Here is an 11,240-nt window from a genome sequence, read left to right as displayed (position 1 = left end):
TTTTGTTGTTGTTGTTGTTGTTGTTAATTCCAGGTTCTTGGCTTTGGTCTGGTCCAGTACAGGCTATTGTGTCCATCTGGAATCATTGAATAGAAAATGTCTGTCTTTGCTCTCTCTCTCTCTCTCTCCTTTTCCCTCTCCCTCTCCTCTCTAACTCTGTCTTGCAAATCAACCTTTATAGAAAAAAAATGCCATCTGGTAAAAATTATTAGTAATTGAAGGTTTTTTGCGTTTTCACATTTATTGTGGTTATAAGTCTATTTGAGATAATTTATCCCATCTTTTCTGTATGATGTGCTTTTTTTTAACATTTATTACTTTTTCTATCTTTTCTATCCTTTATTAGAACCATAGAGTATTTTACATGTGTTCTTCTCAAGTGATGAAACAATCGTGGCATACTTTCATGTTGACCACAATACCCTAAATTCTAGGCTTTCTGCTATTTTCACTGTTCAATACTCCTTTAACCATTTCTCTCGTTCCAAAGCTTGAGAGAGAGTTTTGCTAGACAAATGTGGAAATTTAGAAATAAGTTATTTTGCATCATAATCTTGCAAGTACTATTCCACTGTAGTTGTCTTCAGTTGCACCTACAAAACGTCTGCGGTTAGTTCGATTGCTGTACTTTTACACCTAACATGCCTTTTCTTTGTGGGCTCTTTTATGACCAATTTCTCTTTTAATGTTCTAAAGTTTCAGTGATGAAACTAGATCTAGTTCCTTCTATGCTACTTAGAGCTGGGAGGCTTTCTGAATACATTTCATGAGGTTAAAAACGTTCAACCATTGTTCTTATAGTTCACTTTGTTACAAGCTCTATGATCTCTTGTTTCCAGAACTCTTATTAAATACATGCTAAAACTCTTAACAAATGCTATGTGATAAACATTATATACAGCATTTCCTACTCCTGGAAGACATATATTCCTTTCAAAGAAACAAATACAAAGCAAGATAAATCATATGATCTTTTTTATAAGAGTCAAAGGCAAAAACCAAAGATAAATAAATAAATAAAACTTAAATAAGATTTTATTCAAGGTATGCATGTGCAAAATATGGGCATCGATAAAAAATTCAGATGGTTGCTCAACTCCCTCAGGGAGAGAATGATTAGAGAATGATTAGAGAGAATGGGTGGAAAGGGTAGTTGAGTTACTGCTTTGTGCACTTTTCTCCTTTTTTTTCTTTCCTTTCTAGGTTTATAGGCAGGTGGCTTGTTTTGGAACCATCTGAAATGATAGGTACTATGAACAGAAGTCATGCACACCATTTCAACGCTCGTCCCTAAAATTATCAACAAAATCTTCCATGCTACCTCTCCATTGTTTCATCTGTGGAGCCACAAATGGAGGACCTCAAGGCACTGCAAACTGGTAGGACTCCTTAGTGAAGTTATCTTGATTCTCGAATGACTAGGTGGAGCAGAATTTCTCTACTGATTTTCACTGGGTTGTGATTTGAACACAAAATTAGTGTTTATTAAGTGCAAATGCAATGGTTGATCACAGCAGTTAATCTCTTACAAAATTGAAAGACTCAACAATACTGAAATGTCTAACTGTAGCTCAATAGAGGATGCACAAGTATGTTATTATTATTACTGTTCTTATTGTTATTGTTTAAACTGTTATATATTTAAATACATTCAATTGAAAATTTTAATGTGCTGAGTTCTGTGTTGATTTGATTTGGACACAAATGATATCAATCCCAAAAGGCCACTCAGCAAATCTTAGATTGGAATAGCGAGCTCAAGAGCATAGTATATATTTCTCCATTGAAATTCAGAATTGTTGGAGATGTGACACTGAAAATATTATGCCTGCCTACCTTTTTTAAAAAAGATTTATTTATTTTTATTGCAAAGTCAGATTTACAGAGAGGAGAGACAGAGAGGAAGATCTTCCATCCGATGATTCACATCCCAAATGATTGCAATGGCTGGAGCAGTGGTGATCTGAAGCCAAGAGCCAGGAAACTCCTCCAGGTGTTCCAAATGGGTGCAGGGTCCCAATGCTTTGGGCCATCCTTGTCTACTTTCCCAGGCCACAAGCAGGGAGCTGGATGGCAAGTGGGGCTGCTAGGATTAGAACCAGTGCCCATATGGACCATAGCCACTAGGCCACCATGCCAGGCCCAGTGCCTGCCCACCTTTGTATTGGTAGTCTCAGTGCTCTTTCAGTTGAGGGTATTGTAGAGAAAGACAGAAAAAAAGCCAGGACTGTTCAGTCACAACTTAAAGATTTGGCATGTTTCAACTTGAGAACAACTGAAATGTGCTTGATCAGAGGGGCACTCCAGAAGCCTGCCATGCAGTCGCAGACAGTCCCTGTGTGTCAACCCTGACCATTCTGCAGGGCTGGCTCCTTCACAGGTGGAAAACTATTGGAAAGTGATGTAATGGACTGCAGACACAGGCAGCAGGTGACAAGGAAGGACCACACCCACAGAGGTCAGCAAGTGCAGTGGCTGTGAGTCCTCCTCGAGTGATTTCATAATTGAGCTTTCTACAAAATAAATTAAGATAATTATGAGAGGAAATCAGTAATGAAAAGACCAATATTAAGCAGTTCTTTCACTTAACTATGAAAATACAACATATGAGATAATAATAGATATGTAACCAAAATCTAAAATAAGAAAAGGAATTGGAAGGATCTGATGTTTTGTTTATTTTGTTAACACACAATAAAACTGACCTTGGTTTTGTGTGTGTGTGTGTGTGTGTGTGTGTGTGTGTGTGTGTAGTTTCAGGAAGAATTATAAATGGGGGTCATAAAAAAAAAATTACCTCTTCTATGTTTCAGTGCTTTCTCTAAACAGACTGGTCAACACTAAAAAAGCAAAAGCCAATTAAATCGGTGATTTCTATATGCTGGCTAGGAACACTTCTCCAATAATGCTTAGGTATTTATTTCTGATAACTATGATTGTGAGTGTAGTTTAACTTACATCCAGTGACAAATTTCAAAGCTCTACTGTGCAATTTCTTTTATGGTTGCAGTGTTTTAAAACATGTACAAACAGAACAAGTATATTTTCCATTGTTTCATTTGTCCTTTCATAAGCCTTTGGTAAAATGACCTATTAAGTAATATGAATGAAAAATAGCTACATACTTGGTCTAGAAGATTGCATTGTGTTTGCAGGGTATTAAAATATACCTATAACATCTCAAATTATCTCCCTTGGCACAATCTTTTACATTGATTTATTAACAAAAGTTTCCATTTGTGCAAGGTCTTATTATCATATGTGTATATGCAATAAACTTAAAGTACAAATAGCTTCCAGCTAATAATTACCCACACAAATCGTTCATATAGCTGTTCTCTTTTAATGTCAAATTCTGTATAGAAGTTCACCTTTCCTGCTGTATTAAATTCAAATAACTTTTAACTTGCATTATTCAAGGATTTGGAAGCCTTTAAAATAGGAAAGATATATATATATATATATGTATATATACATATATATATGTATTAACAATTCAATAAGATCACTAAATTCAATTTTGTCTAATTCCCTCAGGCCTGAAAATTCTCTAAATTGTACTACTCACGCATTCTTCGGTTTTGTATTTTAAGATGCATTCATTTTTACTCAATGCAGAGAGAGAGAGGGAGATATAGAGAGAAAGATCTTTCCTTAGGTTTCTATTTAACTTCATTTTGGACATTACATAGAATCTGCCTGCAATTAATACTTTTTAAACTAAGTGAAACACTTTGCTTTTTGATATTGGTAAATCAACGTTACTGGGTATCAAGTGTCTGGCTTCTTTTATTCAAGGATGAAGAATACACCTCAGCTTTCCTGGTATGTACAACTGAGAATCATGCTCATGGCTCCTGATAGGGTCCCTGAAGGATTTAATCTACAATGAACACTGCTTTATCTTAGGTTTTAGGGTGTATTTTAGTGAAAATCATCAATAATCTTATATTTATTTTGTAGGAAAGCCTTAATGCTTAGGAAGCCATAGATAAAGACAAAGTATAGACTTTCCCATTGCTTTCAATTTTATGTATTCATTCTTATTTTAATTTCCTTTCACTATCACCTTTATATGGGTGCCATATATGGAAACTTTCAGAGAGTTGCACTTTTTTTTCCAATGAAGTGAAATCTTAGCTCACTTGCTAATAAGAAAATCTGCACACATGGCATAGGGCAAGATCCCACAAAATCCCATAAGATAAAGCCGTTATAACTTCGGAAAATATCAAGGGATTTCACATGTCAGAGAATATAATTTAAAGGCATACTTGGAAAACTTACTTTCAAATTTTCTAGCAATTCAATAGACCAGCCTCACTACATAGAGACAGCATTGCCGGAGTCATCTCTGACTCACCGAAAAGGAAGAGTGATAGAAACACAAGGAGCGTGTTGTTGGGTGAGGTCATGGGACATAGAGAGAGACCTCACAGCCTGCAGGCTTTCGCTTAATATTTATTTTTCATTAGGATATGAGGTGGATATGAGTGTATGTTTCTTGTAATATATGTGTACATCTATCCATATGCAGCTTTATTCAGTCGACATTTATTTAACAAATATGTATTGTACTCCCACTCTCAGGTTTATAATATTTGCTAGTTATATGAGGACCATCAAAACTAGATGGATATCTATCCTCATGGCTAACAGGATAAAAATCCACACAAACAATGTGGATTTATACCTCTAATCAGAGAAATAAGGGATACATACATATGTATACTTTATTATACACATATATTTATCTATTTATGTGTATATATAAGGGACTATATAAAAGGGCAGGAAGAAACTGTAGTGGTGGGACAAATGGATCATTTGGGAAGTTAACATTTAAGTTGGTATGTAAAATTGTTACCAAAGGACTTAACAGGGTAATGTTTCAGTATGTTGTTCAGTATGTTTCAGACCATGAAACTGAACTGGGGTGAGGGGAGAGGTTCACTCATAATATACTTTGGAGATAACAATTGGTGACTCAATAAAAGCATTTATACAGGGTTGAAGGAGAAAAAAATATCATGAATAAAAAAAGAAAAAGATCTGGGAGAACAATGGAAGTACAGCTGACATGAATAGAAACCCCCAAGTTTGATTGTGGCCTCATTTATTAGCTGTTTCTTTAAGATAGAAAAGCAGAAATGCGATATACAGAAGTGGGAAAGATAGAGGGATTTTTTGAGCTGTAATTATTTTTGCTAGAGTCTCAGGCATTAAATCCACACTACAACAGATGTTTATGGGATATCACTTTTTTCATCCATGGGGAGAAAATTCAGGCAAACTAAAGTTCAGTGAGAATTCAGCAATTCGTAGATTAATTTCTACAGCAAATGCTCTATGACTTATTGATCTGAAAGATGGATTTTCTAGACATTCTAGTTAGTGGTATATATATATATAGAGACTGAAGTCACAAAAGATAATGTAAGCATTGGATCAACATTTATTGAAATTTTTTATTTCTGGTTTACTACCCAAATGGCCTCAACAGCTGGAGTTAAGTCTATCCAAAGCCAGGAGCTAGGACTCTCTTCTGGGTTTCCCAAGCAGGTACAGGGTTCCAAGGCTTTGTGCCATCCTCTATTGCCTTTCCAGGCCATCAGCAGGGAGCTGGATGGGAAGTGGAGCAGCTGGGATACAAACTTGTACCCATATGGGATGTGGCACTGGCAAGTGGAGGATTAGCCAGTTAAGCCTTTGTGTTTTGGGCCATTCTCCACTGTTTTTGTAGGCTGCAATCAGGCAGTTGGATGGGAAGTGGAGCACCTTGGACACAAACCAGTGTTCGTATGGGATCCTGGAAGTTACAAGGTGAAGATTTAGCCACTGAGCCATTGTACCAGGTACACCACTGAAAATATGTAAGAATCAGCACAGATGTCAGCTACAAATAACCAATAAGGTGACATTTGTGCATTCAATTGAATGCTGGACCTATTGATGTGACAGAATCTCATTCTATTCTGCAACAGAATCTCTGATAATAATAAAAACATAATTCCTAATTGAAACAGGAATACAAATGGCAGAAGGTAAAAAGGAGTGTTAGAAGTTACTGCTTTTAGGATAAAAATGCCACTAACACCTAACCACTTAAAAAAAAAAAAACATTGAGAAAGTGATAACGTTTTTGTGGGGGAATTAGTTGCTCTTATCGTAATCTACTATTCAAAGCATGTTGTGAAAAAAAATTATTTAGAGATATGCTTCCAAAATATTGCACCCACATTTTAATTTTGAAATTTATATTAATTATAACATTAGTATTTTATCTAAATCCTCATGCACCATATTTGCTGAAAGTAACCTTAGCTTTACAATGCTCTGTGGGCTTTTGGCTTCTTGCTCCTGGAATTAGTGGAACAGAAAGAACATGTATTGCATTCTTCAACAACTTGGCAGTGTTTGATTTAGTTTTTCCCATTTTCAGGTATGTCTAACAGAGGCTTCAGAAAGCTTAAGTTTACTTTTTTTTTAACCACATTAGTTGGGTTAATTTACACTTTTCTTAGCTGTATATCTTAGTGTTATAGATTTCAGTCTAGAGTAGTTTTAAGCACTATGGTAAGAGGAGGCACTACAGTAAGTTGGATATGTCATATCTGTTTATTCTGACAAAGAGGATTTTTTTTCCTTCTGTAGTGGTGTGAGCAAGGCTAAAAGGAAGGAGTGCTGTGCTTTCACAATCTTGGCCTCTATTCCACACAAGCATTCCATAAAAAGCAGACACGGCAGTGAAATACCACTGCCTCAATCGATCTTTGTACTGTTTACATGAAAGAAGTTCCCTATTTCCTTATCACTTGTACAATCTAACAACTTCAATTTCATTTTCTCTGAATTCCCACTGCATCACTACACTTATATTAGAAACTGTAACAAAAGTACATCAAATACAGTCAGGGGTCAGTCTGAGGCTGAATGTCAGGTCACACAACTGACCAAGAAGCATCAGTAAGAATGAACAATATACAATAAAACAGTCCTAGATTTTGTATAACCGTTCCTCTTTAAGGGTACAGCCGCCTTTCTTGATTGTAAAGAACATACTCCTCTATATAGTATCTCACGGTTGTATCAATCTGTAAACCATTGTTCTCTGTTTTTTTCTCTCTCCCTCACTCTCTCTCCACTCTCTCTCTCCTGTGTGTGTATGTGTATGTGTGTGTGTGTTTATATATGAATGTATATAATGGGATCTTCTCCCTTGCTCACACAAAATCCTTTAAAGGTATTGTGGTACATCTACTCCATAGAAAACTATACAGGCATTAAAAAAGCAAAATTCTGCCATTTGCAGCAAAATGGTCCCAACGGGAGGCCAATATGACATTATGTGAAATAGGGCCATACCCAAAGGACAAACATATATTTTCTCTGACATAAAGCAACATTCATGCACAATACAAAGCAGATAGACGTAAGTAAACTTTTATATGCATGTATCCTCATTGATAAACTGTATAATGGAGAGTAGCCTACTAGGAAGTGAAAATACACTGCAGTATGCATTTCTATTCCCAAATAAAAGGAGGACTCCCAATGAAACAAATATACCTTGACATATGACACCAGACTTTCTACTATTGTCTATACCTACAATATCATGACACATTTAAATAGCAGAATCTTGAATTTTTGAATGTTGCTGAAGGACTATACTATTGTGATACAATGAGGGAAACAATACGAGTGCAGGAGTGGAGAATGGAGAGCGAGAAAGGCTGTGCAACTAGCATCCCTGTCTCACAAAACCGTATCACGGAAAATAATGATAATAATAAAACTGAAACATTTTCTGCAAATTAGAATTTAAACAAAATCAAAGCTAAGGAAAACCAAAGTATTAACCAGTTGGTACATTAGTTTATCACAACTCAAATCTACTCACAGACAAAAGATTCTTGAGGGAAAGAGTATAAAGGTGAAAGTGACACAAAACACGAGAGGAGAAGGTGTAGGTATTTGGCCCAGAGATTAAGAGACCCACCAAATGGTACACTTATATCCTGTTTTGAAGAGCTTGGGTGCGAGTCCTCCCTTCATTCCCAATGCCACTTTCCAATACACCTTGGAAAACAGCTCATAGTAGTTCTCAAGTGGCTGGGATGCCCAGATTAAACCTCTAATTTTTGGCTTTGATTCGACCCAGCCATGGATGTTTTAGACTTTTAGAAGATGAACCAGCAGATGAAATCTCCCTCTCTGCCTTTTAAATAATAGTAATAATAATAGTAAAGAGCATGAGTTTGAACTGTGAAGCAATGAGTCTATGCCCCCCATTAACCGAAGGCGGGAGACCAATTGAAAAAGTAAACTGGTCCCATTTAAAAGAAGTGTAGAGGTGTCGAGAAAAAGTCATACATACATAAACACCCATTTCTTGCTTATTTAGTCCCATGGCTCCGTCAGGGTCAGTGTCACTCTTGAGAAGATTTTAGGAAGAATTTTGTATGTTTAGGGTTGTCAAAGTTATAGGAGCTTGGGAAGAATTCCAGGTGATTTAGTTGGGGAGGGTGGGGACAGTCTCATTTAAAGAATATGAGCAAATATATAAAACAATTAAACAACCACAGAATCAAATTAGTTACGAGTGCCAAACTTGTAGAATCTGGCATACAATCACAATTAAGAATTTAAACACACACACATTAAGGTGGATTCACAGAGAGAAGGAGATGGTTCACGCCCCAAGTGGCTGTAATGGCTGGACCTAAGAACTTCTGGAGCCAGGAGCATCCTGCAGGGCTTCCATGTGAGTGCAGGGTCCCAATGCTTTGGACCATCTTCTATTGCTTTTCTAGGCCACAAACAGGGTGCTGGATGGGAAGAGGAGCAGCCAGCACAAAAATCAAGGTCCATATGTGATCCTGGTGTTTACCAAGGCAAGGACTTTGCCACTAGACCACCATGCTGGGCCCCAGGAGTTAAAAATTTTATCAAAACAGTACAACATTTTAAAATAAAGTGGTTATCGCCAATAACCTAATTCTTTAAATAGTTTGTTAATTTTGGAATTAATGGACTATAATGCTAATAGAAACCAATGTTTAGAACTATCACCATTGCCAAGATACTCCATTTTGGAATACTTGTTATTGACGATATGGTAGGTGACCTTCAGAAGAGAGTTCACATCAGCAACATGTGAATGTTCCCTAAGAAGTTTTGCAATCTCGGTGGAGCTACATTAATAATATTTACTCTCTTATTTATCAAGCTTATTTTCCATTTTCTCCATTTGGACAGTCTATAATTTGAACTGGCAAATGTTCCCTCTAACAGGTATTATTTCTCCTTTCCATTTCTGCAAATAAATTAGTTTGGAATTATCCTAATATTACTTTTAGGCTATACTTATTTTTTTCATTTTCAGGAATTATAGTGTTGTAAAATATATTTAAAAATACCATGAGTACAACACAAAATACGTGTTACTAAGTAGGAGACAACATCTAAATGGATCAAGGGACACAAAATGGTGTGTGGTGACTTTCGGTGCACAACAGAAGGCCAATCACGACTTTGGATCTCCTCACTGCCTGACTACTGTGCACTTGTTGCAGTGCGCTAGGCAGGCAGAGCTAACCCTATTATCTAGCTTACTTTAAGGTGGCTGGATTTGGACTCTGGAAATAAACTGTCTCTTCTCCACTGTGCTAGTCAAGTACCAGTGTGACCTTTAGCAGTTGACTAGGATATCTGTGGTGTCCCAAGACTTCCTTAACTGCAAAATGAGACCACTGCAATAAACTGGTATAAAGTCTTTCTCGGCTGTAAAAAAAATATTCATTATTTCAACTCTAAAGACACTGACCAGAAGAAACTAATGCCGTTCATAAGCATGTATAAAATATGTTCCATGGGTCTCTATTGTATTTTCAATCAAAATATTTCTTTCTAAAGACTCAGTCTGTCACAATCTTTCAAAAATGCCATCCTTATAGAAAAATGAAAACATTTGCTCCAAAAGAGATCTCCCTTTCAGTGGTCGTACTGAACACATTTATTATGAGGACATAATCTCTATTCTGGAAAGTACATACACTTCTCTAGTATTCACTTTACCTCTCTGAGATTTACAGTTCCTCAGTGAATCCTTGAAATAAAAATGGTGTTATCTGCTTTCCCAAACATATATTCTTGGGCGTTCTATCTCGGGGTTTAGACCTGCCAGCAGGCCCCAAGGTCACCGAGGGTGAGGCAGAAGCTGGCCTTCAGCCACAAGAACCAACAGAGACAAGCTGGTGAGGAGTGCCCGCTTTATTACACACGGCTTACAGCTTCAAAGGGTGAGGAAGGGGAGGGCAGGAGCCAGCCTTCCTGCAGACCCCACGCCCACCAAAGATGCTGTCATTGGCTGTATGACATGTCTATCTCCCTAGATCTTCCGGTGATGTCAGAGGTCAGGTTCAGGTATACTTCCCTTGACCTTCTAGCCATGTTGGAGGTCACCCTCTCTGTGTAGGCCTGAAGGCTGTGCCTCAGGCTACGGGGAAGGTTAGGCTTAGGCCATGCCCTCCAGGCAGCAGGGCAGGGGCCTGGGTGATTCCCCACATCTGCCCTCTCTGTTTTTGGAACAAATTATACCACAAAAACTTCCGCCATAGGGCACTCATAAGTCCTGTGGTTCTAGGATGTTGGCACAGACATTTGAGGGCAAAATGAACATCCAGCAGACAGAAAGCCTATTACAACAATGTTGAATGTCCTTGATATTAAGTCCAATACACCGTGGAAATTAAACGGTAACTTTACCAGAGACCCTAAATGCCTATTACCCATCTGGCTCCTCATATCCCCCCAGGAGAATGGAGCCTAGCTGCTGCCAGGGATATAGGATGATGACCACTCTGGCTTCTTAGTGCTGAAAAGGGGGCGGAGAAAGGCCAAGGACAGCAGCAGGGCACTCTCCAGGGGTTCATTTCTAGAGGTCCCTGATAGAAGGTAGAAGTCAGCTGGTACTGACGTGTTGATTGGAGCTTGGAGGTTTCTCTTGCTGACTTTTGAGTGTTAAGATGCTAAGGCCATTTTGCACCCAGTGTTGGGAAGGGGTGGCCTCCTCCTCCATTGTCTCCTTGATGGTGAAGGGTCTTTCAGGATAAAATCGTGAAGTTGTCTTACTAGAGGGGCATCCTCCAGGGGATGGGGTTCAGGGCTTGACATTACGAGCAGGCACCCACACAGGCTGAGGCTCAGTTTCTGGAAAAACGCAAGCAAACCCTCTT

The sequence above is a fragment of the Ochotona curzoniae genome, unplaced genomic scaffold (genome assembly GCF_017591425.1).
Source record: "Ochotona curzoniae isolate NIBS_2020 unplaced genomic scaffold, NIBS_Ocur_1.0 contig_43, whole genome shotgun sequence".
Lineage (NCBI taxonomy): Eukaryota > Metazoa > Chordata > Mammalia > Lagomorpha > Ochotonidae > Ochotona > Ochotona curzoniae.
The sequence above is the reverse complement of the archived record's forward strand: the minus strand, read 5'-3'. Positions refer to the sequence as shown.